Source organism: Stenella coeruleoalba, assembly GCF_951394435.1.
Source record: "Stenella coeruleoalba genome assembly, chromosome: 14".
In the NCBI taxonomy this organism is placed as follows: Eukaryota; Metazoa; Chordata; class Mammalia; order Artiodactyla; family Delphinidae; genus Stenella; species Stenella coeruleoalba.
In genome coordinates this window covers 55,844,050-55,871,705 of record NC_137160.1, presented here as the reverse complement: position 1 = coordinate 55,871,705, position 27,656 = coordinate 55,844,050, and the positions used below count along the sequence as shown (strand labels likewise).

The 27,656-nt window shown below is 40.1% G+C and overlaps 1 protein-coding gene and 1 pseudogene across 2 annotated transcripts in view; both read left to right on the top strand.

The window, feature by feature from the left end:
- Positions 1–27,656, top strand: part of DLGAP1 (DLG associated protein 1) — a gene marked incomplete at both ends in the record, with an annotated part of 968,578 nt that overhangs the window by 521,450 nt on the left and 419,472 nt on the right. The gene's annotated exons all lie outside the window — the stretch shown is intronic.
- LOC307197375 (PX domain-containing protein kinase-like protein) lies at positions 18,868–22,500 on the top strand (annotated as a pseudogene). The gene is made up of 2 exons: positions 18,868–20,121; positions 20,214–22,500. The product of its transcript is annotated as a PX domain-containing protein kinase-like protein (transcript).

Sequence of the window (27,656 nt, the reverse complement as noted above, 5' to 3'; positions counted from 1 at the left end):
GTAATTTGTTAATGGACACACAAGATAGATAAACAACGTAAATGGTGACATCAGAAACACAACCCATGGGGTGTGGCGCAAAAATGTAAAGCTTTACGCAAATGTAAATGGATTAAATGCTCCAATCCAAAGACAGAGAGTGGCTGAATGGACTATAAAAAACAAGACACATCTCTATCCTGTCTACAAGAGACTCACTTCAGATGTAAGGGCACATGCAGAATGTAAGTGAAGGGACAGAAAAAGATAATCCATGCAAATGGAAACCAAAAGAAAGCTGGAGGAGTTGTACTTAGATCAACAAAATAGACTTCTAGACAAAGACGGTAATAAGGAATCGGGAAGGTCATTATATAATGATAAAGGGGTCAATCCAACAAGAGAATTTAACATTTGTAAATATTTATGCACCCAAAAGAGGAGAACCTAATTATATAAAGCAAAGATTAACAGACCTAAGGGGAGAAACAGAGGAGGGATGTTAATCAGTGGATAGATCATCCCAGAGAATCAGTAAGGAAATAGCAGCCTTAAATGACATTAGTTAAGTCTGGGGTTGAGCACATCAGTGACCTTTACAGACATGTACAGAACATACCATCTAAAAAAGCAACAGAATACACAATCTTCTCAAGCGTAGATGGGACATTCTTCACAATAGGTCATATGTTAAAACAAGTCTTATGAAATTTAAGAAGGCGGAAGTCACGTCAAGCATATTTTCCATCCATAACAGTATGAAACTAGAAATCAATTAGGAGAATACAACTGCAAAGTCGCAAATATGTGGAGATTACACAACATGTTACTGACCAATCAATGGGGCAAAAAACATCAAAATATACCTGGAGGCAAGTAAAAATACAACAGAACAAAACTTATGGGAAAAGTTCGAAGAGGGGATTTCATAATGATAAATGGCTACATCGAGAAGCAAGAAACATCTCAAATAAACCACCTCACTTTACACCTCAAGAACTCAAAAGAGAAGAAGAAATGACGTCCGCTGTTAGTACACAGAGAGAAAATGACCAAGTTCAGAGTGGAGTTCAATGAAATAGAGACTAAAAATGATCGATGAAACTAAGTCACTTGTTTTTTTAGAAAAGAAACAAAATTGACAAACCTTTAGCTAGTATCACCAAGGAAAAAAAGAGAGGACTCAAAATCAGAAATCGAAGAGGAGACATTACAGCTGATTACCACAGAAATACAAAAGATCAAGGAGACTATGAACAATTTTACTATAAACAAGTGTACACCAAGAACTTAGAAGAAATCAATAAATTGATGGTGCAAAAGTGACATGCATTTAGTAGAAACTATACTTCAAATCTGAATGTAAATCTTCTGTATGATTCTCTCTTGTGGTGCTGGACAGCTCCCAGTCAGCCATGTAATCACAGGGTAGACAACCAGTGCACTTAACAACCATTCTGTTTTTCACTTTCAGTAGAAGCTCAATAAATTACACTTTATTTTAAAATAGACTGTGGGTTAGATGATTTTGCCCAACTGTAGGCTCATGTAATTGGTGTGAGCATGTTTAAGGTAGGCTAGGCTAAGCTACAACGTTCAGTAGGTTAGCAGTATTAAATACATTTTCAACTTCTGCAAAGAAATAGAAAATCTGAACAGATCAATTACCAGTAAGGAGACTGAATCAATCATCAAAAACCTCCCAACAAACAAAAATCCAGGACCAGGCAGCCACACAGGTAAATTCTACTAAATATTTAAAGAGTTAGTATCAATTCTTCACAAACTCTTCCCCAAAAAACCGAAGAGGGAACACTTCCAAACAAGGTTTTAAAATGACCTTCCAAACAAAGTTTTAAAATGACTTTTTAAAAACGACTTGCCCTCATTTTACAAGGTCAGAGTTACCCTGATACCAAAATCAAACAAGGATGCCACACACATACCCTCCCACACACAAATTATCGGCCAATATCCCTGATGAATATAGATGCAAAAATCCTCAACAAAATACTAGCAAACTGAATTCAACAATACATTAAGAGGACCTTCAAGATGGCAGAGGAGTAAGACGCGGACATCACCTTCTTCCCCAGAAATACATCAGAAATGCATCTACACGTGGAACAACTCCTACAGAACACCTACTGAACGCTGGCAGAAGACCTCAGACCTCCCGAAAGGCAAGAAACTCCCCACGTACCTGGGTAGAGCAAAAGTAAAAAGGAAAAACAGAGACAAAAAAATAGGGACAGGACCTGCACCTCTGGGAGGGAGCTGTGAAGAAGGAAAAGTTTCCACACACTAGGAAGGCCCTTCACTGGTGGAGACGGGGAGTGGGCAGCAGGGGGAAGCGTCAGAGCCATGGAGGAGAGCACAGCAACAGGGGTGCAGAGGGCAAAGCAGAGACATTCATGCACAGAGGATCGGTGCCGACCAGCACTCACCACCCCAAGAGGCTTGTCTGCTCACCCACCAGGGCAGGTGGGGGCTGGGAGCAGAGGCTCAGGCTTTGGCAGTCAGATCCCAGGGAGAGGACTGGGGTTGGCTGCGTGAACACAGCCTGAAGGGGGCTAGTGCACCACAGCTAGCCAGGAGGGAGTCTGGGGAAAAGTCTGGACCTACCGAAGAGTCAAGAGACCATTGTTTTGGGGTGCATGAGGAGAGGAGATTCAGAGCACCGCCTAAACGAGCTTCAAAGACAGGCGCAAGCCACAGCTATCAGTACAGACACCAGAGATGGGCATGAAGCACTAATGCTGCTGCTGTAGCCACCAAGAATCCTGTGGGCATGCACAGGTCACTCTCCACACCTCCACTCCCAGGAGCCAGTGCAGCCCACCACTGCCAGGGTCCTGTGATCCAGGGACAACTTCCCCGGGAGAACACATAGCACACCCCAGGCTGGTGCAACATCACATGGGCCTCTGCCACATGGGCCTCTGCCACTGCAGGCTCGCCCCTCATTCTGTACCCCTCCCTTCACCCTGTACCCCTCCCTTCACCTGGCTGAATGAGCGAGAGCCCCCTAATCAGGCGCTCCTTTAACCCCGTCCTGTCTGGGCAGGAACAGATGCCCTCAGGTGACCTACACGCAGAGGTGGGGCCAAATCCAAAGCTGAACCCCAGGAGCTGTGCAAACAAAGAAGAGAAAGGGAAATCTCTCCCAGCAGCCTCAGGAGCAGAGGAATACATCTCCACAATCAACTTGATGTACCTGCATCTGTGCTATACATGAATAGACAACAAATCATCCCAAAATTGAGGCAGTGGACTTTGGGAGCAACTATACACTTGGGGGGTTTGCTGTATGCGACAGGGGGTTTGCTGTATGCGACAGACTAGTTTCTGATCTTTATGTTTACCTTAGTTTAGTTTTTAATGCTTGTTATCATTGGTGGATTTATTGGTTTGGTTGCTCTCTTCTTTTTTAATTACATTTTTATTTTAAAAATATTTTTTAAATTTTTTATTTTAATAACTTTATTTTATTTTATTTATTTTCTCCCTTCTGAGCCGTGTGGCTGACAGGGTCTTGGTGCTCCAGCCAGGTGTCAGGCCTGAGCCTCTGAGGTGGGAGAGCTGAGTTCAGGACATTGGACCACAGGAGACCTCCCAGCCCCACATAATATTAGTCAGCAAGAGGTCTCCCAGAGATCTCCGTCTCAACACTAAGACCCAGCTCCACTCAACGAGCAGCAAGCTACAGTGCTGGACACCCCATGCCACACAACTAGCAAGACAGGAACACAACCCCACCCATTAGCAGAGAGGCTGCCTAAAATCATAAGTTCACAGACACCCAAAAACACACCACCAGACGCGGTCCTGCCCACCAGAAAGACAAAATCCAGCCTCATCCACCAGAACACAGGCACCAGTCTCCTCCACCAGGAAGCCTACACAACCCACTGAACCAATCTTACCCATTGGGGGCAGACACAAAAAGAACAGGAACTACGAACCTGCAGGCTGTGAAAAGGAGACCCCAAACACAGGAAGTTAAGCAAAATGACAGACAAATACACAGCAGATGAAGGAGCAAGGTAAAAACCCACCAGACCAAACAAATGAAGAAGAAATAGGCAGTCTACCTGGAAAAGAATTCAGAGTAATGATAATAAAGATGATCCAAAATCTTAGAAAACAGAATGGAGAAAATACAAGAGACATTTAACAAGGACCTAGAAGAACTAAAGAGCCAACAAACAATGATGAACAACACAATAAATGAAATTAACAATTCTCTAGGAGGAATCAATAGCAGAAGAACGGATAAGTGACCTGGAAGATAAAATAGTGGAAATAACTACTGCAGAGCAGAATAAAGAAGAATGAAAAGAATTGAGGACAGTTTCAGAGCCCTGGGGGACAACATTAAACACAGCAACATTCGAATTATAGAGGTCCCAAAAAAAGAAGAGGAAAAAAATGGGACTGAGGAAATATTTGAAGAGATTATAGTTGAAAACTACTCTAATATGGGAAAGGAAATAATCAAGTCCAGGAAACACAGAGAGTCCCATACAGGATAAATCCAAGGAGAAACACACCAAGACACATTATCAATCAAACTAGCAAAAATTAAATACAAAGAAAAAATATTAAAAGCAGCAAGGGAAAAGCAACAAATAACATACAAGGGAATCCCCATAAGCTTAACAGCTGATCTTTCAGCAGAAACTCTGCAAGCCAGAAGGGACTGGCAGGACATACTTAAAGTGATGAAAGGGACAGCAGAAACTCTGCAAGCCAGAAGGGACTGGCAGGACATACTTAAAGTGATGAAAGGGAAAAACCTACAGCCAAGATTACTCTACCCAGCAAGGATCTCATTCAGATTCAACGGAGCAATTAAAACCTTTACAGACAAGCAAAAACTAAGAGAATTCAGCACCAGCAAACCAGCTTTACAACAAATGCTAAAGGAACTTCACGAGAGAAGGAAAAGACCTACAATAACAAACCCAAAACAATTAAGAAAATGGGAATAGGAACATACATATCGATAAGTACCTTAAATATAAATGGACTAAATGCTCCAACCAAAACCATAGACTGGCTGAATTGATACAAAAACAAGACCTGTATATATGCTGTCTACAAGAGACCCACTTCAGACCTAGGGGCACATACGGACCGAAAGTGAAGGGATGGAAAAAGATATTCCATGTAAATGGAAATCAGAAGAAAGCTGGAGTAGCAATTCTCATATCAGACAAAATAGACTTTAAATTAAAGACTATTACAAGAGATAAAGAAGGACACTACATAATGATCAAGGGATCAATCCAAGAAGAAGATACAACAACTGTAAATATTTATGCACCCAACATAGGAGCACCTCAATACATAAGCAAATGCTGACAGCCATAAAAGGGGAAACTGACAGTAATACGATAATAGGGAACTTTAACACCCCACTTTCACCAACAGACAGATCAACCATAATGAAAATAAATAAGGAAACACAAGCTTTAAATGACACATTAAACTAGATGGACTTAATTGATATTTATAGGACATTCCACCCAAAAACAACAGAATACACATTTTCCTCAAGTGCTCATGGAACATTCTCCAGGATAGATCATATCTTGAGTCACAACTCAAGCCTTGGTAAATTTAAGAAAATTGAAAACACATCAAGTTCCGACCACAACACTATGAGACTAGATATCAATTACAGGAAAAAATCTATAAAAAATACAAACACTTGGAGGCTAAACAATACATTAATAACGAAGTGATCACTGAAGAAATCAGAGGAAATCAAAAAATACCTAGAAACAAATGACAATGAAAACACGACGGCACAAAATTCATGCCATGCAGCAAAAGCAGGTCTAAGTGGGAAGTTTATAGCAATAAAATCCTACCTCAAGAATTATCTCAAATAAACAACCTAACCTTACACCTAAAGCAATTAGAGAAAGAAAAACAAAAAAACCCCAAAGTTAGCAGAAGAAATCATAAAGATCAAATCAGAAATAAATGAAAAAGACATGAAGGCAATGATAGCAAAGATCAATAAAACTAAGAGCTGCTTTATTGAGAAAATAAACAATTGATAAAACTTTAGCCAGACTCATCAAGAAAAAAAGGGAGAAGACTCAAATCAACAGAATTAGAAATGAAAATGAAGTAACAAGTGATACTGCAGAAAAATAAAGGATCGTGAGAGATTACCACAAGCAACTATATGCCAATGAAATGGACAACCTGGAAGAAATGGACAAATTCTTAGAAAAGCACAACCTTCCAAGACTGAACCAGGAAGAAAGAGAAATCATAAACAGAGCAATCACAAGCACTGAAATGGAAACTATGATTAAAAATCTTCCAACAAACAAAAACCCAGGACCAGATGGCTTCACAGGCAAATTCTATCAAACATTAAGGGAAGAGCTAACACCTATCCTTCTCAAACTCTTCCAAAATATAGCAGAAGGAGGAACACTCCCAAACTCATTCTATGAGGCCAGCATCACCCTGATACCAAAACCAGACAAAGATGTCAAACACAAAAATATCACTGATGAACATAGATGCAAAAATCCTCAACAAAATACTAGCAAACAAAATCCAAAAGCACATTAAACGGATCATACACCATGATCAAGTGGGGTTTATCCCAGGAATGCAAGGATTCTTCGATATATGCAAATCAATCAATGTGATACACCATATTAACAAATTGAAGGATAAAACCCATATGATTATCTCACAGAAAAAGCTTTTGACAAAATTCAACACCCATTTATGATTTTAAAAACTCTCCAGAAAATAGGCAAAGAGGGAACTTACCTCAACATAGTACAGGCCATATATGACAAACCCACAGCCAACATTGTTCTCAATGGTGAAAAACGGAAACCATTTCCACTAAGATCAGGAATAAGACAAGGTTGCCCACTCTCACCGCTATTATTCAACATAGTTTTGGAAGTTTTAGCCAGAAGAAAAAGAACGGAAAAGAAGAAGTAAAGCTGTCACTGTTTGCAGATGACATGATACTATACAAAGAGAATCCTAAAGATGCTACCAGAAAACTACTAGAGCTAATCAATGACTTTGGTAAAATAGCAGGATACAAAATTAATGCACAGAAATCTCTTACACTCCTATACACTAATGATGAAAAATCTGAAAGAGAAATTAAAAAAACACTCCCATTTACCACTGCAACAAAAAGAATAAAATACCTAGGAATAAAGCTACCTAAGGAGACAAAAGACCTATATGCAGAAAACTATAAGACAGTGATGAAAAAAATTGAACAGGATACAGACAGTTGGAGAGATTATACCATGTTCTTGGATTGGAAGAATCAACATTGTGAAAATGACTCTACTACCCAAAGCAATCTACAGATTCAATGCAATCCCTATCAAACTACCAATGGCATTTTTCACAGACCTACAACAAAAAATTTCACAATTTATATGGAAACACAAAAGACCCCGAACAGCCAAAGCAATCTCAAGAAAAAAATGGAGGTGGAGGACTCAGGCTCCCTGACTTCAGACTATACTACAAAGCTACAGTAATCAAATAGTGTGGTACTGGCACAAACACAGAATTATAGATCAATGGAACAGGATAGAAAGCCCAGAGATAGGGCTTCCCTGGTGGCATAGTGGTTGAGAGTCCGCCTGCCAGTGCAGGGGACGCAGGTTCATGCCCCAGTCTGGGAAGATCCCACATGCCGCGGAGCGGCTAGGCCCATGAGCCATTTCCACTGGGCCTGCGCGTCCAGAGCCTGTGCTCCGCAACGGGAGAGGCCACAACAGTGAGAGGCCCGCATACTGCAAAAAAAACAAACAGAAAGCCCAGAGAAAAACCCATGCACATATGATAAAGGAAGCAAGAATACACAATGGAGAAAAGACAACCTCTTCAATAAGTGGTGCTGGGAAAACTGAACAGCTGCATGTAAGAGAATGAAATTAGAACATGTCCTAACACCATACACAAAAATCAACTCAAAATGGATTAAAGACCTAAATGTAAGGCCAGACATTATAAAATGCTTAGAGGGAAGCATAGACAGAACACTCTACGACATAAATCACAGCAAGATCCTTTTAGACCCAATGCCTAGAGAAATGAAAATAAAAACAAAAATAAACCAATTGGACCTAATGAAACTTAAAAGCTTTTTTACAGCAAAGGAAATAATAAACGATTAAAAGACAACCCTCAGAATGGGAGAAAACATTTGCAAACAAAGCAACTGACAAAGGATTAATCTCCAAAATATACATGCAGCTCAATAACAAAAAAACACACAACCCAATCCAAAAATGGGCGGAAGACCTAAATAGACATTTCTCCAACGAAGATATACAGACTGCCAACAAACACATGAAAGGATGCTCAACATCACTAATCATTAAAGAAATGCAAATCAAAACTACAATGAGGTATCACCTCACACCAGTCAGAATGACCATCAACCAAAAATCTACAAACAATAAATGCTGGAGAGGGTGTGGAGAAAAGGGAACACTCTTGCACTGTTGGTGGGAATGTAAATTGATACAGCCACTATGGAGAACAATATGGAGGTTCCTTAAAAAACTAAAAATAGAACTACCATATGACCTAGCAATCCCACTACTGGGCATATACCCTGAGAAAACCATAATTCAAAAAGTGTCATGTACCACAATGTTCATTGCAGCTCTATTTACAATAGCCAGGACATGGAAGCAACTTAAGTGTCCATCAACAGATGAATGGATAAAGAAGATGTGGCATATATATACAATGGAATATTACTCAGCCGTAAAAAAAAACAAAATTGAGTTATTTGTCATGAGGTGGATGGATCTAGAGACTGTCATACAGAGTGAAGTAAGTCAGAAAGAGAAAAATACCGTATGGTAACGCATATATATGGAATCAAAAAAAAAGTGGTTCTGAAGAACCTCAGGGCCTGACAGGAATAAAGATGCAGGCGTAGAACATGGACTTGAGGACACAGGGAGGGGGAAAGTTAAGCTGGGACGAAGTGAGAGAGTGGCATGGACATATATACACTACCAAACATAAAATAGACAGCTAGTGGGAAGCAGCCGCAGAGCACAGGGAGATCAGCTCGGTGCTTTGTGACCACCTACAGCTGTGGGAGGGAGGGGATATAGGGATAGATGTATGCGTATAGCTGATTCACTTTGTTATACAGCAGAAACTAACACAACAATGGAAAGCAGTTATACTCCAATAAAGATGTTTAAAAATAAATAACAAAAGGTGTATTTACTAGTAAAAACAAAAAGATACATTAAAAGTGTCATACACTGATCAAGTGGTATTTATTCCAGGAATGCAAGGATGGGTCAACATCTGCAAATTAATCAATGTGATACACCACATTAACAGAATGAAACAAAAATCATATGATCATCTCAACAGAGACAGAAAAAGCGTTTGACAGAATTCAATATCCATTTATGATAAAAACTCTCAACACAGTGGGTATAGAGGAAACATACATGAACATAATAAAGGCCACGTATGATAAGCACACAGCTAATATAACAGTGAAAAAAGCTGAAAGATTTTTCTCTAAGATCAGGAAAAGACAAGGATGCCCACTCTCATCACTTACATTTAACATAGTTTGTAAGTCCTAGCCAGAACAATTAGGCAAAAAAATCCCAATACATGTAGGGTTGGAATGGAATCTCTAGAATAAATAGTCTAGGGCAATTAATGTAGTAAAACACTATATTTAAGAATTAAATAGAATTAATTTCAATAGAAAAAATAAACACATATGAAAAACCCTAAAGACTATCAAAAGTCTGTTAGAACTTATAAATTCAGTAAAATTGCAGGATACAAAATCAATGTAAAAAATACGTTGCATTTCTGTACACTAGTAAGAAAGTAAGGATACAATGCCATTTACATTTACCTAAGAATAGGAGGTAAAAGACCTGTACACCAAAAATTATAAGATCTTGATGCAAGAACTTGAAGACAAAAATAAATGTGTGCTCATGGATTGAAAGAATTAATGGTAAAATGTTCATACTATTCAAAACAATCTGTGGAATCAATGCATTTCTTGGCCTCTAGGCTCTCACGGTCTAGCAGAAAAGACCAAGGCACACAGGAATGCCAGCGCAGTCAATAAGAGGTAAGTACAAAGGACTACAGATGCAGAGAGGAGTGAATAATTGTCTTCTGTCTAGAAGCTCAGGGAAGGCATTGTTCAGAGATTACATGTGAACCAGCCCTAAGGTGAGTGAGGTTTCTCCAGATGAACATAGGGGGCAAGGCGTTCTAAAAGGAGCAGTACCATAAGGGCATATGGATGTGACAGACACAAGGTGCATTCTGAGAGCAGTACCTAGATAATGGGACCATCTTTTGCTTGTGAAGAAATGACAGAGAGATGATACTGAAACAGAAGATGGGATCCAGATTTTAAGAGGCCTTGGGCATCACCTTGGAATTGTTCTTTTTCTGTAGTCACTGGGCACCATCCCAGGCTGCTTCTGGGGTGGGAGGTGAATCCTGTCATGATACAATTGTTTTAGAAAAATGAACTCTGGCAGGAGAAGGAAGAGAGACTGAGAAGAGAAGAATGTGGTGAAATGGTGGGGGGAGAGGGGCAGGAGCACAGCTGGGGGGCTGGAGGCTGCAGGCTGCCATCCTCCCCTCTAGGCCACCATGCAGCTGCCACATAACAGACTCTACAGCAAATCTGTAAAAGTCTTAGATGAAAACATAGGAAGAACATTCTTTGACATATATCACAGCAATGTCCCTTTTGATCCATCTCCTAGAGTAATGGAAATACAAATAAACAAGTGGGATGTAATTTGAAAATCTTTTGCACAGCAAAGGAAACCATAAACAAAACTAAAACACAACCCACAGAATGGGAGAAAATATTTGCAAATGATCCAACCGATGGGATTAATCTTCAAAATCTACAAACAGCTCATGCAGCTCAATATCAAAACAAGGGCTTCCCTGGTGGCGCAGTGGTTGAGAGTCCACCTGCCGATGCAGGGGACACGGGTTTGTGCCCCGGTCCAGGAAGATCCCACATGCCGCACAGCGGCTGGGCCCGTGAGCCATGGCCGCTGGGCCTGCGCGTCTGGAGCCTGTGCTCCGCAACGGGAGAGGCCACAACAGTGAGAGGCCTGCGTACTGCAAAAAAATAAATAAATAAATAAAAATAAAAAATATATATCAAAACGAAAACAAGCAACCCAATCAGAAAATGGGCATAAGACCTAAATAGACATTTCTCCAAAGAAGACATACAGATGGCCAAGAGGCACATGAAAAGATGCTCAACATCACTAATTATTAGAGAAATTCAAATCAGAACTAAAATGCGATATCACCTCACACCAGTCAGAATGGCCATCATCAAAAAAATCTACAAACAATAAATGCTGGAGAGGGTACCAAGAAAAGGGAACTCTTCTACACTGTTGGCAGGAATGTAAATCAGTACAGCCACTACAGAGAACAATATGGAGGTTCCTTAAAAAACTAAAACCAGAACTACCATCTGACCCAGCAATCCCACTCCTGGGCATAAATCTGGAGCAGACCATGGTTCGAAAGGATACATGTATCCCCAGTGTTCACTGCAGCCTACTTACAGTAGCCAAGACATGGAAGCAACCTAACTGTCCATTGACAGAGGAATGGATAAAGAAGATGGGGTATGTGTATACAATGGAATATTACTCAGCCATAAAAAAGAATGAAATAATGCCATTTGCAGCAATATGGATGGACCTGGAGATTATCATACTAACTGAAGTAAATCAGAGAAATACAAATGTTATATGATATTGCTTACCTTTTTTTTTTTTTTTTTTAGATTCCATGTATATGTGTTAGCATACAGTATTTTTCTCTTTCTGACTTACTTCACTCTGTATGACAGACTCTAGGTCCATCCACCTCACCACAAATAACTCAATTCTGTTTCTTTTCATGGCTGAGTAATATTCCATTGTATACATGTGCCACATCTTCTTTATCCATTCATCTGTTGATGGACACTTAGGTCGCTTCCACGTCCTGGCTATTGTAAACAGAGCACAAATGCACTAACTTTTAATGTCATATCCATGGGGGCATCACAGGGGGAAAAAAAGTGAATACCCAAAAGAGATGTGAGATTTGAGCATTTATATACCATACTGTCTTAATAGGGGAAGTGGAAGGGGGATGTAGGCCACTTCAAGGAGAGTGAATGATTTTTAGGAAAGATGGATGGGGCCTTGGAAGGGTAGATGGGAGACATGATGGTTGTGACAGAGCTTGTCTGGCTGTGATGGGGACTTCTAGTGTCCGCTTCTATGTTAAGAGTCAGTCTTCCCTGGGTGATGAAACTCCCAGGAAGGGATGGATGAGAGTTTAGTTCCTTTGGGAGGATCTGTATGTCGGGGAATTTGCATTTGCATTTTTAGCTCGAAGTTAGCCTTACACCAATGAGGCATAGTTTAGGGTGGCATATTCTGCCACCCTTCACATTCAATAAACAATTCCTAATTGTTGGGAAAGTCAAAGATGAATATGGCATGGTATTTGCCATTAGGACTTGGAGCAAGAATTTAGGGCTCTGATAAGAGGAGAAACATTAGCTTCAGAGTAGAATGAAGAGCCAGGGGCAGGGGTGTGTGTGACATTTTTGAAGCATGGTGATTTTAGATCTGTTTAGCCTGCACAAGGTGAAGGTTTAGGTAAGTGACAAGAGAGTACGTCTTTTCCAACCTGGCTCCACATCAGCTCCAAGGGGAACTTTACTGACTCACCTGCTTTCCAGGTGCTTCCTGGACATCTGTGTTGAAAACAAATGACCAAGTAAAATCACCAATAGAACTTGATGCACAACTAGGGTTGAGAACTATTGGAACAGATCAGATATTAGGAACTGGATTATGGACGCTCTGAGTTTTAGAGAAGACAGTGAGCAGTGGATTGCTGTGGACCAGGCATGATGGAGGGGGATCCCTGTCTGAGTGGCTAAGCAGGGATGACAAGGAAGAAACGAGACACAGAGATACACTGATAGTCATAGAGGCGTGGACAGAAGGGAGAGAGTAGGCAAACAGAAGTCCTCTGCATCGTAAAGTCTTGAGAACATGCTGATGTTCACTGCCCCACCCAGAGTACCCAGTATCTTGACTCACAGCATGAGAATGGAGTAGGTATTTGTTGAATAAATGACTGAATCAAGTAAATACATGGGGGAAAAAACCCAGGAAAACTGAGGGGTTGTGGAATATGGTATCACCAAAACATAACTCAGAAGAACAAACGTTTAGAGGAAGAACCTGAATCCAATTTTAGACTTAGTAGGTTTAAGTAAACAGACATGATGATACAGGTTCAAATGTTTGACAAGCCAGTGTACAAAAGGAAGCCATCAGGCTCCTAAGTTTCTGTAAGTTTCCATCACTCCCTCCTGTTTCGTTTGTATTTGATTAGGGAACTAAAATATGCATGTTTCTAACAGGCAAAATCTACCCTGGGATCCACTGAGTGCCACTAGAGGGTCTGGTATCTGCTCTAGAGAAATCCTGATTGAATGACAAAGACGCTAAGAACAGTAAGTCACGATGGAGGAGCAAGGTGGAAAGAATGGAGCCCGTGAACTGCAGATATTCCAAAGTAGGGAAGGATTAAGGTTGTAGGGAATGTCTGTCTATATTTCAAAGCCACCTGCCAGCTTCCCACTATGCCTCCGCAATCCAGCACACCCCACCCAACAACAAGCACGTGCGCGCACGCACACACACCCAATTGCTTGAGCAGTTAGAGACCCAAGGAGTCTGTTGAGCAGACTCTTGACTTTTTTGGAACCATAATACAGAAAGAAATGCCTGAGGCAAAAGGTTCATGCACCGTCAGAAATCACAGCCACCTTCCATTTATGCAAGCTCAACGCTAACGTTTTAACTTTAAAAATACGCCCCATTATTTCCAGCTTGATCTCCTAGTGATTTTATGTAGGTTTGATGAAAGCTGAAAATCTTTCCCACGCTGGTTGTCCTATACTGTGTAGCCAAAATTAATAGACCAGAAACACCTTCCTTTTAGTGACTCACTCTTTTTCCTTTTCTGACTCATATGGTTTACCTTTTTTCATTTTTTTCACAGTAGGTATCAGTGAGTATTCTGGTAATCTAATTGATGTATATTTCAGGGCTAACAACAGAACATTAACATTGGCTGAGGGCAGGACTTGGAGAATATTCACGTTACCTTCTGTGAAGAACAGGCTGACAAGGCTAGAAGGGAAAAAGGGGTTACTGAGGAGGAGGGAAGTCCTCCTAGCTTTTCACTATTAACCTACCTGCTCCATCCATGATACCCAGGAAACAAGACAAAAAGATTCAAAAAATATTAATACCATAGAGAGGAAAATAGAGTTTCAATTACCTCAAGTCCATTGATCCTTCTTTAATGATGAAAGAAACAGAAACAGAGAACACATAAGTGGCTCAGAAATAGAAAGCTGCCTCTCTCTCCGAAGTCAATGTGACAAATCTTGCTTAAGGCAGACAAGTCTACTTATTTGAACCATACCGCTCGAGCCATATATAAGAATTCTTTAATTATGATATGACCTTAAGTTAAATACCCTGGAATTTCTGTGGATTCCTCAAAATTCATCTGAAATATTCAGTGCTCTTAAGCTCTTAAATCATCCACCGGGACTCCAGTCAGGCTGTCAGTTCTTTGAACTTCTCCACCTTTAGACCCTGTTACCCAGTACTTGCTGGACTTCCTTCCCAGAGCCTGAGGCTGTGCCAGCACCGGCACCCACACTGAACACAGACGCACCCACGCGGAACACGGACGCACCCACACACCCTTTAACTGTGAACAAATGAAGATGAAAGCATTGATGAAACTGGAAGAGCTAATGACCCATTCCAGTGTCTGCTGGCTGGTCCCTGTCCTCCTGTTGGGAATTTTGTCTGTGTCTCTGACATCCCTCTCTCCAACCTCTTTGCCTCTCTTCTTCTCTCCTCTATTAAAACAGCAACAGATTTGATACCGTCAGTTTGTCTTTGATAGAAACACATTCACACAAAATGTCATGTCTTTCAAACGTTCACATTGGATGCCTGTTTGTGTCAATATGTGTAAAATGAAATTTTTTTTTCAAGTTGAAAGAGTATCTAAGCTGAACATTAAGCAGGGATAACTTAAATGCCCTGAAGATAAATCTGCTTCCAATCTTAACCTGCCTGAACAAGAAGAAAATGTACCCCCTAAGAAATTAGATCCTTTGGCTACTTTCTTCTTTTTTTTTTTTTCTATCTCTTAAGAGTCATTGTCAAGACCCATATATATGCTGTCTACAAGAGACCCACTTCCGACCTAGAGACACATACAGACTGAAAGTAAGGGGATGGAAAAAGATATTCCATGCAAATGGAAACCAAAAGAAAGCTGGAGTAGCAATTCTCATATCAGACAAAATAGACTTGAAAATAAAGACTATTAGAAGAGACAAAGAAGGACACTACATAATGATCAAGGGATCGATCCAAGAAGATATAACAATTGTAAATATTTATGCACCCAACATAGGAGCACCTCAATACATAAGGCAAATACTAACGGCCATAAAAGGGGAAATCGACAGTAACACATTCATAGTAGGGGACTTTAACACCCCACTTTTACCAAAGGACAGATCATCCAAAATGAAAATCAATAAGGAAACACAAGCTTTAAATGATACATTAAACAAGATGGACTTAATTGATATTTATAGGACATTCCATCCAAAAACAACAGAATACACATTTTCCTCAAGTGCTCATGGAACATTCTCCAGGATAGATCATATCTTGGGTCACAAATCAAGCCTTGGTAAATTTAAGAAAACTGAAATTGTATGAAGTATCTTTTCCGACCACAACGCTGTGAGACTATATATCAATTACAGGAAAAGATCTGTAAAAAATACAAACACATGGAGGCTAAACAATACACTACTTAATAATGAAGTGATCACTGAAGAAATCAAAGAGGAAATTTAAAAATACCTAGAAACAAATGACAATGTAGACACAACGACCCAAAACCTATAGGATGCAGCAAAAGCAGTTCTAAGAGGGAAGTTTATAGCAATACAATCCTACCTTAAGAAATAGGAAACATCTCAAATAAACTACCTAACCTTGCACCTAAAGCAATTGGAGAAAGAAGAACAAAAAAACCCCACAGTTAGCAGAAGGAAAGAAATCATAAAAATCAGATCAGAAATAAATGAAAAAGAAATGAAGGAAACGATAGCAAAGATCAATAAAACTAAAAGCTGGTTCTTTGAGAAGATAAGCAAAATTGATAAACCGTTAGCCAGACTCATCAAGAAAAAAAGGGAGAAGACTGAAATCAATAGAATTAAAAACTAAAAAGGAGAAGTAACAACTGACACTGCAGAAATACAAAAGATCATGAGAGATTACTACAAGCAACTCTATGCCAATAAAATGGACAACCTGGAAGAAATGGACAAAGAGAAAATATGAACAGACCAATCACAAGCACTGAAATTGAAACTGTGATTAAAAATCTTCCAACAAACAAAAGCCCAGGACCAGATGGCTTCACAGGCAAATTCCATCCAACATTTAGAAAAGAGCTAACACCTATCTTTCTCAAACTCTTCCAAAGTATAGCAGAGGGAGGAACACTCCCAAACTCTTTCTACAAGACCACCATCACCTTGATACCAAAACCAGACAAGGATGTTAAAAGGAAAGAAAACTACAGGCCAATATCACTGATGATCATAGATGCAAAATTCCTCAACAAAATACTAGCAAACAGAATCCAACAGCACATTAACAGGATCATACACCATGATCAAGTGGGGTTTATTCCAGGAAGGTAAGGATTCTTCAGTATATGCAAATCAATCAACATGATACACCATATTAACAAATAGAAGGAGAAAAAACATATGATCATCTCAATAGATACAGAGAAAGCTTTCGACAAAATTCAACACCCATTTATGATAAAAACCCTGCAGAAAGAAGGCATAGAGGGAACTTTCCTCAACATAATAAAGGCCATATATGACAAACCCACAGACAACATCGTCCTCAATGGTGAAAAACTGAAAGCATTTCCACTAAGATCAGGAACAAGACAAGGTTGCCCACTCTCACCACTCTTATTCAACATAGTTTTGGAAGTTTTAGCCACAGCAATCAGAGGAGAAAAGGAAATAAAAGGAATCCAAATCGGAAAAGAAGAAGTAAAGCTGTCACTGTTTGCAGATGACACGATACTATACAAAGAGAATCCTAAAGGTGCTACCAGAAAACTCCTAGAGCTAATCAATGAATTTGGTAAAGTGGCAGGATACAAAATTAATGCACAGAAATCTCTGGCATTCCTATACACTAATGATGAAGAATCTGAAAGTGAAATCAAGAAAACACTCAAATATACCATTGCAACAAAAAGAATAAAATATCTAGGAATAAACCTACCTAAGGAGACAAAAGACCTGTATGCAGAAAATTATAAGACACTGATGAAATAAATTAAAGATGATACCAATAGATGGAGAGATATGCCATGTTCTTGGATTGGAAGAATCAACATTTTGAAAATGACTCTACTACCCAAAGCAATCTACAGATTCAATGCAATCCCTATCAAACTACCACTGGCATTTTTCACAGAACTAGAACAAAAAACTCACAATTTGTATGGAAACACAAAAGACCCCGAATAGCCAAAGCAAACTTGAGAAAGAAAAACGGAGCTGGAGAAATCAGGCTCCCTGACTTCAGACTATACTACAAAGCTACAGTAATCAAGACAGTATGCTACTGGCACAAAAACAGATCGATCAGTGGAACAGGATAGAAAGTCCAGAGGTAAACCCACGCACATATGGTCACCTTATCTTTGATAAAGGAGGCAGGAATGTACAGTGGAGAAAGGACAGCCTCTTCAATAAGTGGTGCTGGGAAAACTGGACAGCTACATGTAAAAGTATGAGATCAGATCACTCCCTAACACCATACACAAAAATAGCTCAAAATGGATTAAAGACCTAAATGTAAGGCCAGACACTGTCAAACTCTTAGAGGAAAACATAGGCAGAACACTCTATGACATAAATCACAGCAAGATCCTTTTTGACCCATCTCCTAGAGAAATGGAAAGAAAAACAAAAATAAACAAATGGGACGTAATGAAACTTCAAAGCTTTTGCACAGCAAAGGAAACCATAAACAAGACCAAAAGACAACCCTCAGAATGGGAGAAAACATTTGCAAATGAAGCTACTGACAAAGGATTAATCTCCAAAATTTATAAGCAGCTCATGCAGCTCAATAACAAAAAAACAGACAACCCAATCCAAAAATGGGCAGAAGACCTAAATAGACATTTCTCCAAAGAAGATATACAGATTGCCAACAAACACATGAAAGAATGCTCAACATCATTAATCATTAGAGAAATGCAAATCAAAACTACAATGAGATATTATCTCACACCAGTCAGAATGGCCATCATCAAAAAATCTAGAAACAATAAATGCTGGAGAGGGTGTGGAGAAAAGGGAACACTCTTGCACTGCTGGTGGGAATGTGAAGTGGTACAGCCACTATGGAGAACAGTATGGAGGTTCCTTAAAAAACTAAAAATAGAACTACCATATGACCCAGCAATCCCACTACTGGGCATATCACCTGAGAAAACCATAATTCAAAAAGAGACATGTACCACAATGTTCATTGCAGCTCTGTTTACAATAGCCCGGAGATGGAAACAACCTAAGTGTCCATCATCGGATGAATGGATAAAGAAGATGTGGCACATATATACAATGGAATATTACTCAGCCATAAAAAGAAACAAAATTGAGCTATTTGTAATGAGGTGGGTAGATCTAGAGACTGTCATACAGAGTGAAGTAAGTCAGAAAGAGAAAGACAAATACCGTATGCTAACACATATATACGGAATTTAAGAGGAAAAAATGTCATGAAGAACCTAGGGGTAAGACAGGAGTAAAGACACAGACCTAACTAGAGAATGGACTTGAGGATATGGGGAGGGGGAAGGGTAAGCTGTGACAAAGCAAGAGAGAGGCATGGACATATATACACTACCAAACGTAAGGTAGATAGCTAGTGGGAAGCAGCTGCATAGCACAGGGAGATCAGCTCGGTGCTTTGTGACCACCTGGAGGGGTGGGAGGGAGGGAGACGTAAGAGGGAAGAGATATGAGAACATATATATATGTATAACTGATTCACTTTGTTATAAAGCAGAAACTAACACACCATTGTAAAGCAATTTTACTCCAATAAAGATGTAAAAAAAAAAAAAAAAAAAAAAAGAGTCGTCGTCTTCCCATCTCTCTGCCCAAGGCGTCTGGACCGAGGGCTAATTCTTAGGGCATCCTCTCTCTCTCTCCACCACCCAGGGTAGAGACTCCAAACACAACCCTAACAGATGCCTAATAGAATCCCTTGGGAAGCTTTCTGTCCAACTACTGAATGCTTCCATGTATTTCCTCATCTTTCTATCTTCCCACTGGGGTCAAACTTCTCTAAGCCTCATCCTCTACCACCCTCATTAAGAATCAGTGCTCCCACCAAAGGAAACCATAAACTAAATGAAAACACAACCTACAGAATGGGAGAAAATATTTGTTAATGATGCAACCAACAAGGGCTTCATCTCCAAAATACACAAACAGCTCATACAATTCAACAGCAAAAAAAGCAAACAATCCAATAGAGAAATGGGCAGAAGACCTAAATGGACATTTCTCCAAAGAGGAAATGCAGATGGCCAATAGGCACGTGAAAAGATGCTCAACACTGCTAATTATTAGAGAAATGCAAATCAAAATTAGAACGAGGTGTCACCTCAGGCCAGCTAGAATGGCCATCATTAAAAAGTCTGGACAGTGGCAGCAGATCCCGGCAAGTGATGGGAGTCGGTGCCTCCGGACCTGGCCCTGGTCCCGAGGCGTTGGGGGATGGGCATCCCGGGATGGCCTTCATGGAGAAGCCACCAGCCAGCAAGGTCCTGCTGGACAACACAGTGCTGCTGACAGCAGCCGTTGAGGTGAGCCAGAGCCTGCCGTCCCACATGGAATATATCATTTGGGTACAACGAGGAATTTCTGTAGAAAATAGCCGACAGATTGTTAGGAGATACAGTGACTTTGATTTGCTGAACAACAGATTGCAGGCCTAAGTCTACCTCTTCCTCCCAAAAAACGGATTGGTAACGGATCGTGAATTCATAGCTGAGAGGCAGAAAGGTCTTCAGAACTATCTCAACATTATCACCGCAAATCGTATCTTGTCTAATTGTGAGCTGGGTAAGACGTCTTTAGATCCAAACAACTATTCTGCAAACTATACTGAGATTGCCTTACAACAGGTTTCCACGTTCTTCCAATCAGAACCAAAGTGGGAGGTGGTGGAACCACTGAAATACATAGGTTGGAGGAAAAGGAAGAAGTATTTCTTGATGAAGAGTAAAAATCAGCCAGAGAAGTGGCTAGTGTTAAGCTGGGCTGACCTTGGTCCTGACTAGTATCTGTCAGATAAAGATTTTCAGTGTCTAGTCAAACTTTGCCAGCCTGTTTGCACCCTTACATCTATCATGTTACCTTTGCCACAGCTAACAAATCCTCAGCATTGCTAATTAGAATGTTTAATGCAAAAGGAACTTTGAAGGACTTGATCAACCAAAAGACCCATTCCTAAGGGACTACTGCAACCCTAAGAAGATTCAAGGCCTTGAACTCCAGCAAATCAAAACATACGGGCAACAGATATTAGAGGTACTAAGGTTTCTCCATGACAAGGGATTCCCTTATGGGCATCTTCATGCTTCCAACGTGATGCTGGAAGGGGACACTTGCTGGCTGCTGGACCTTGAGAATTCCTTGTTGGGCCTTCCTTCTTTCTACCAATCTTATTTCTCACAATTCAGAAAAATCAGTACATTGGAGAGTGTGGACGTCCACTGCTTTGGCCACTTACTGTATGAGATGACAACTGCCAGACTCAGTGCCTGTAGACTCCTTCTCTCCTGCACTGTCTATGGCTGTGGTGGCCATGTTGGAGTCTACGCTGTCTTGTGAAGCCTGTCAAGGTGGCAGGTCCACCCTTTCCTGGCTCTTACAGATGCCATTATTCAGTGATGTTCTGCCAACTACCTCGGAAAAGCCACGGTTTAAGATCCCCACAAAGTTAAAAGAGGCATCGAGCGTTGCCAAAGAATGTATAGAAAAGAGGCTAATTGACGAACAGAAACAGGTCCACCAGCATCAAAGACTGATGAGAGCTCAGCCTCACCATGGATCTGAAGAAGAAAGAAAACAGGGGGAGATTATAGCTTGAAAGAAGTCAAAACGATCTGCTGTTGAAAATAGTGAAGAGCCTTCAGCAAAATACAGCAACTCCAGTAATTCAGCAGGATCTGGGGCCAGCTCGCCTCTCACATCCCCATCATCACCGACTCCACCCTCCACGGCAGGGATGCCCGCATTACCTCCCCCTCTACCACCAGCAGCTCCCTTGCCTCCTGAGAGCACAGAGGCACCCACACAGCTTCTGCCCCAGGCTGTGAATGGCGTGAGCCAAGGGGCCTTACTCAGCTCCATCCAGAATTTCCGAAGAACTTTGAGGAAAACCGAAACCTGTGATCATAGCACTCCTAGAATCGGCTAAAGCTTTGTGTGTACACCTGGAGGGAAAAGTTCTTTTTTTCCCCTCCACCTCCAACCCCTAAAGTACCCTCTTTCTGGATGAATAATTGCTGAGCCAGTACAGCAACATACGACTTTGCAGATGCTCACGTAAGGGGCTTTTCAAGAGGGAAATAGTCTTCAAGTAAAGTCAGGCTAGCATTGCTGCCTTACGAAATAGTTTGCTCCTTTGTTACCGTTGAAAAGGAATCTTGTTCGTCATCTTTTGGTGGCAGCAGCATATTGGATCAGTTATTTCCACCAACAGAAGGAAATGGACAAAAAACAAAAACAATGACAACATACAGTCACAGCGGTGAATGGCCTTCGTGTTGCAATCCCTCCTGTCCTGTCAGACAGCTCCTAGAAATGTTCCTCTCAGAGTTCATTTCTCTATTCTAAAGCATTTTCTGGTTATTTCTTAGATGACACCCATTCTTGCTACCTTAATTTCATCCTAGACATTAACACTGTAGCCCAAAGCACAGTTACGCCACTGAGAGTCAGAGAAGCAACTGAGTTCTTCATTTTCCCCTCAAATAGAACAGGGAACGTTCATAACAGTCTCTTAAGTTCAAACAGGAACTCCATTGTGGTTATAGGACTCAGGGCTAAAGGAACTACTCTAGACTCTTAGTTCACTTTAGTTAGTATGTATCGAACAGACAAATGTTAACATCAGAAAAAGCTCTTTAGAGAATCTTCTTAATCCTCAACAATTAAGTTTGGGGTTTGCCAGGGGAGGGTGTTATTATTACAACACAAGTACATTTGGCAAAATGAGTTCTGATTTTTGAAAGATTTATCCAAATATATCATCTTTTTAATGTTACTCATTTATTAGAAAGATCCTTTATCCTGTGATTGGCTTAAACCCTTAAATAAATTGCACTTTAAAGGATTATAAATAATCCATCTAAAAATTCAAGTTACACACATCAGTGTTGGTTACTATGCAGAGACAATGTCCTTGTGTATTGTTTCATAGAATCTGTGATAAATGTTCAGCTGTATTTTTTATTAAAATAAACCATGTCACCAAAAAAAAGTCTACAAATAACAAATGTGGAGAAAAGGGAACCCTCCTACACGGTTGGTGAGAATGTAAGTTGGTGCAGCCACTGTGGAAAACAGTATAGAGGTTCCTCAGAAAACTAGAGTTGCGACATGATCCAGCGATCCCACTCCTCGGCATATATCCAGACAAAACTATAATTCTAAACGATATATGCACCTCTGTGTTCATAGCAGCACTATTCACGATAGCCAAGACAGGGAAACAACCTAAATGTCCATTGACAGATGAATGGATAAAGAAGATGTGGCATATATACATAAAGGAATATTACTCAGCCATAAAAAATGAAATAATGCCATTTGCAGCAACATGGATGCAACTAGAGATTATTATACTAAGTGAAGTCAGTCAGAAAGACAGACAAATATATGATATCACTTATTTGTAGAATCTAAAATATGACACAAATGAACCTATCTATGAAACAGAAACAGAATCATAGACAATAGAGAATAGACTTCTGGTTGCCAAGGGGGAGGGGGGTGGGACAGGGAAGGATTGGGAGTTTGGGATTAGCAGATGCAAACTATTATATGTAAAATAGATAAACAATAAAGTCCTGCTGTACAGCACAGGGAACTAGATTCAGTATCCTGAGATAAACCATAATGGAAAAGAATATGAAAAAGAATATGTATATATATAAATGAGTCACTTTGCTGTACAGCAGAAATTAACACAACATTATAAATCAACTATACTTCAATTAAAAAAAAAAAAGGAATCATTGCTAATACCCTGTTGGGGAAGGAAAGGAAGAAGAGGTGTTTCCTACTGTCCAAGGCCCAGTGATCATGAAGGGACACTTCTGAAGAGCAACCGTGTTCTACTGGCCTGTGTCAGCATCCAGGACACCCGGGACCACAGTGGGATTCTTCCCAGACTGGAGAGGGGGGCATTAGATAGGGTCCTGGCAGTGTGAAAAGACATCAACGGATCCCCGAACTGCGGAGATTTCACTGCTGAAGATTCGAGTGTTAACATGCGTGGCTGATGACGCGACCAGGATGGTGAAGCAGTGTAGCGCGTCAGAAAGACCGTTACCGTAGACATAGGCATAGAGATGCTCACTAACCACGTAAAACAGAAGCCTCCAAACTTTCAGTCTTTTTAACAGTCATCTGGAAAATGGCAGCAAGATGGCATCATTTGTGAACTCCCCAAGTCACCCCATACAAACAGAGCAACTAGGAGAGCAAACGCGAAACCTCACAGGCCACATCTACAGTCAAGTGGTGGGAAAACATATCCCTGTGTAGCCCCAGTATATGTGTGGACTGGAATCAATGACTGGTGACGTTAAGATATGCGTGTTACAGGAAACAGAAAGAAGGAGGCAAAAGGGCCTCCTGTGGTCCCAGGAGCCTGTAGAGTCTTGTTGGCTCCAGTCTGAGGGTGAACACAGAGCACCACTGTGGGTGGTGCTGGAGCAGCCTGGGCCCCATGGACCCTCAACAGAGACCCGTAACAGACGTAACCAATGTCCCCTCTGAGACAAAGCCCCACAATGAGGAGAGGATGCTGGGGATGGAATCCGTATTGAGCGGGAAAGAGACAATAGGGGCAAAGGAGACACGAGCAAGAGAAGATCCAGATAAAAGCTTGCGGGGGTGGGGGGGAAGCGTAGATACCAGACACTGTAAGGCTGTCATTGTGAACGCTTCCCAAAACAGATGCAGGATGCTAGAGCTGCGAAGCCAGGAAGCTCTCCTGATCCCACCTTCCCTCCTAAGAGTAAAGGAAACTCATGCCACTTAAACATTAGTACAGAAAACAATTGCCGTCAAAGCCACAAGGGAAAATGGACTGTGGAACACAATAATGTCCCTACAGACATGAAACGCATGCTGGCAAGACAGGCCGACCAAAAATTGACAATCTAATAATTCACATCAAGCTAAATAAAAGGGAAATAAATGACTGGAGCCTTGAAAGAACAGCATAACCCAGAATTTTTTAAAAAGATGCTAATTAGAGAAAACACGGACTTGAAAAGCAAGTCTATAAAATTTGGGAAAATGTTAGAGAGGAAAGAAAAATTCACTTTAAAATCTCAAGACTAGATAAGAACAACCAAAGCAGTGAATGAACACCACAGAAACTGCTTTAAGAAAAACAGAATGGGAAAGAATAACTTTTAAGTAAAAAGATAAAATATATATACATACTTATATATATACTTATATCGACAACAGGAAAGGAGATCTAGTATCATAGAAGTACCTATAAAAGAGAATCCGTGTAATGAAAGAGAACATATATTGTCAATTATAATTCAAGAATATTTTTCTGAAATTTAAAAAAGACTTGCACTACATATTGAAAGGACATACCTGGCAAAATGGACCCAGAATGGCCCTGCACCTAAACACAGTCTAGTAAAACTATTGATCTTTAAATAAAAAGAAAAATCCTTTCTGGTGCCAAATTTAAAGGTTCATATCCCTTATAAAGAAAAAAAATGAAACGGTCATCAGACTTGGCAATAGCAGTGCTTTATGCCAGAGGACAACAGGGTAATGTTTAAGAAGCACAAGGAAAGGAAGCCTGAGCTCAGGAGTTTATATCCAGCTACGCTGATCTCTAAATGTAATGGTCACAATTGCTTATGCCCACTTAAGAACCCAGAGTATAGTTCCTATGAGTCTTTCCTGGTTAATTTCCTGGAGGACAAGCTTCAGACAGCCAAAATGATGGAAGAGACATCAACAGTAGTAGTCGTAGTGAGCACTAAATACAGTATATTTGTTTGTACAAGTTAGAGTCCCTGTAGGTTCTAAGGGAGAGGGTGTAAGAGGAAATGGCCGAAGGATGGAGGGTAGATGAGAAAGAGGATGTGAGACGTAGAGGAAGCCCTCTGATTATCTCACAGGTATCAATGGGGAGGAAAAAGGTATTCGTTGAAAGTAGATTCTGGGGAATGGGAAACGGAGAAGAAGGGGTCACTAGCTAATGTCAATTTCCTTCAGAGTAGGATGTTAGGAGGAGGTAGTAAAAGGGGAATTAAAGGTATCATACACAGATATTAGTAAATTCATACATCATATTAGCTCATGTCAAAATATTAAGAAAAAGGCATCAGAACAAAGAAACACAAACCTTTCTAAATACAAAAAGATATGCAAAAGGGAGAGAGCAAGCAAACATTGTAGAACAGTACTTCTCAAACCATTGGTCAGGAAGGACCAGTAGTTTTTTTGTTCGTTTGCTTTTTGTTTTCCCCCCAAACAATGGCAAACTGCTATTTTTGTAAAATACGCAGTCACATGCTTGGACTTTACGGCAGATCGCCTAAACATTTCTAAATGTGTTCTTTTGCTTTCTGTACATATGCCATGGCTTAGAAACAAACAGTTCATGGATCAGACTGGTAAAGACCATCCAGTGAAAGAATAGGAATGTAAAGCAATGAGATTAGGGGTGTGTGTATATATTATATATGTGGAAATATACATAACATTAATGTGACAAAACTGATGCCTGTTAAATTAATTAAACAAGGAGGCCATTAGACTCATGCCCTGATGCCACAGAACCCTGTGTAAGCAAACCAAAACCTAAGCCTTAAATGCTTCCAGGTTACAAAATTGAGACCTAAGGGCAACCCATCACGAAGAGCCAACTGGGCTTTAAGCTGCAGCTGATCAGTGATTTCCTTACTTTGCTTCCTTCCACCTTTTCTCTGTAACTTTCTCCCCAGGCTTGCGTCAGTGGAGCTATTAGAAAGTTCCAGTTTGGCACTGCCCTTTTGAATCAATTTTTGCTCAGATCTTAAATTTTTTAAGATCTTTTAACATGTCAAACATCTAGATCCTATGAATAAATGTAAAAGGGCTTAATTCACCAATTTCTTAGAAAGGATTTTCAGATGACTTAACAAAGCAAAATCCAACACTCCAGGTTAATATATTGCTATATTATTTATGTATATTTTATATATGTATACTTTTCTCCACTTGGAATAATACATGTAATTTTTTCAGATGAAGGAAAGTCTGAAAATTACGCTAACACTTGTCTAATAAAGAGGAAGGGGATAAAAATATATACGATATAGGTGCGTATGTAAATTAATAGTTATAAGTAAACATTAACCTTAATGAAAGGATAAATCAGAGCAGTTAAAAATAAAATAGTAACCAAAAGGCAGAGGTAGGAAATAGGACAGAGGGGAAGAGGGGATAAGAATAAAAACTAGATTTGTTTTCTAAATTTGACTTTAGAGTCATATAAAAATTTACATAATTGTAAAATTAAATTTAACTTTAGCAAATCTCTAAACATCAAAATGTGACAGCTGAGCCTTATGTCCAGCAGGTGGCATAACAACACCAGGAGGACGCTTCCAAGTGTCTTTGAAACAGAGATTTGACTCTTGTCCTGAGTGGAATGTTACCATAAGGACAAAAACAACTACAGAGAAGCTTACACTGATATTTTCATCATTTTCTTGGTGGTATCTTAATCTTTATTCTGAGACCATGTGTGTGTATTATGGATAAAAGCAAATGAGTAATTATACTCATTGAAAACCTGAATATTTGATGTAAGGAAAGTACACGGCAAAAACGAAAATCCTCTACTACTAAATTTGAATAAGAAGTATTTGATGATACACATTATTTTACTAAACTAAATAATTCCTAGCTTTGTCCTCTGAAAAGACTTAGAAACAAGTGCTCGATCTCACACACTGAGATCATGGTCTCCACATACCATTTTCTACTAAAAGGAATCAAGTGCTCCTTAAAGAAACAGCTGATTACAGATCTGTGGCAGGAAATATATAAGATGATATCAGAATATCAGAGGCAGCCTTGATGATATCAGAATGCTGATATTAAGTTA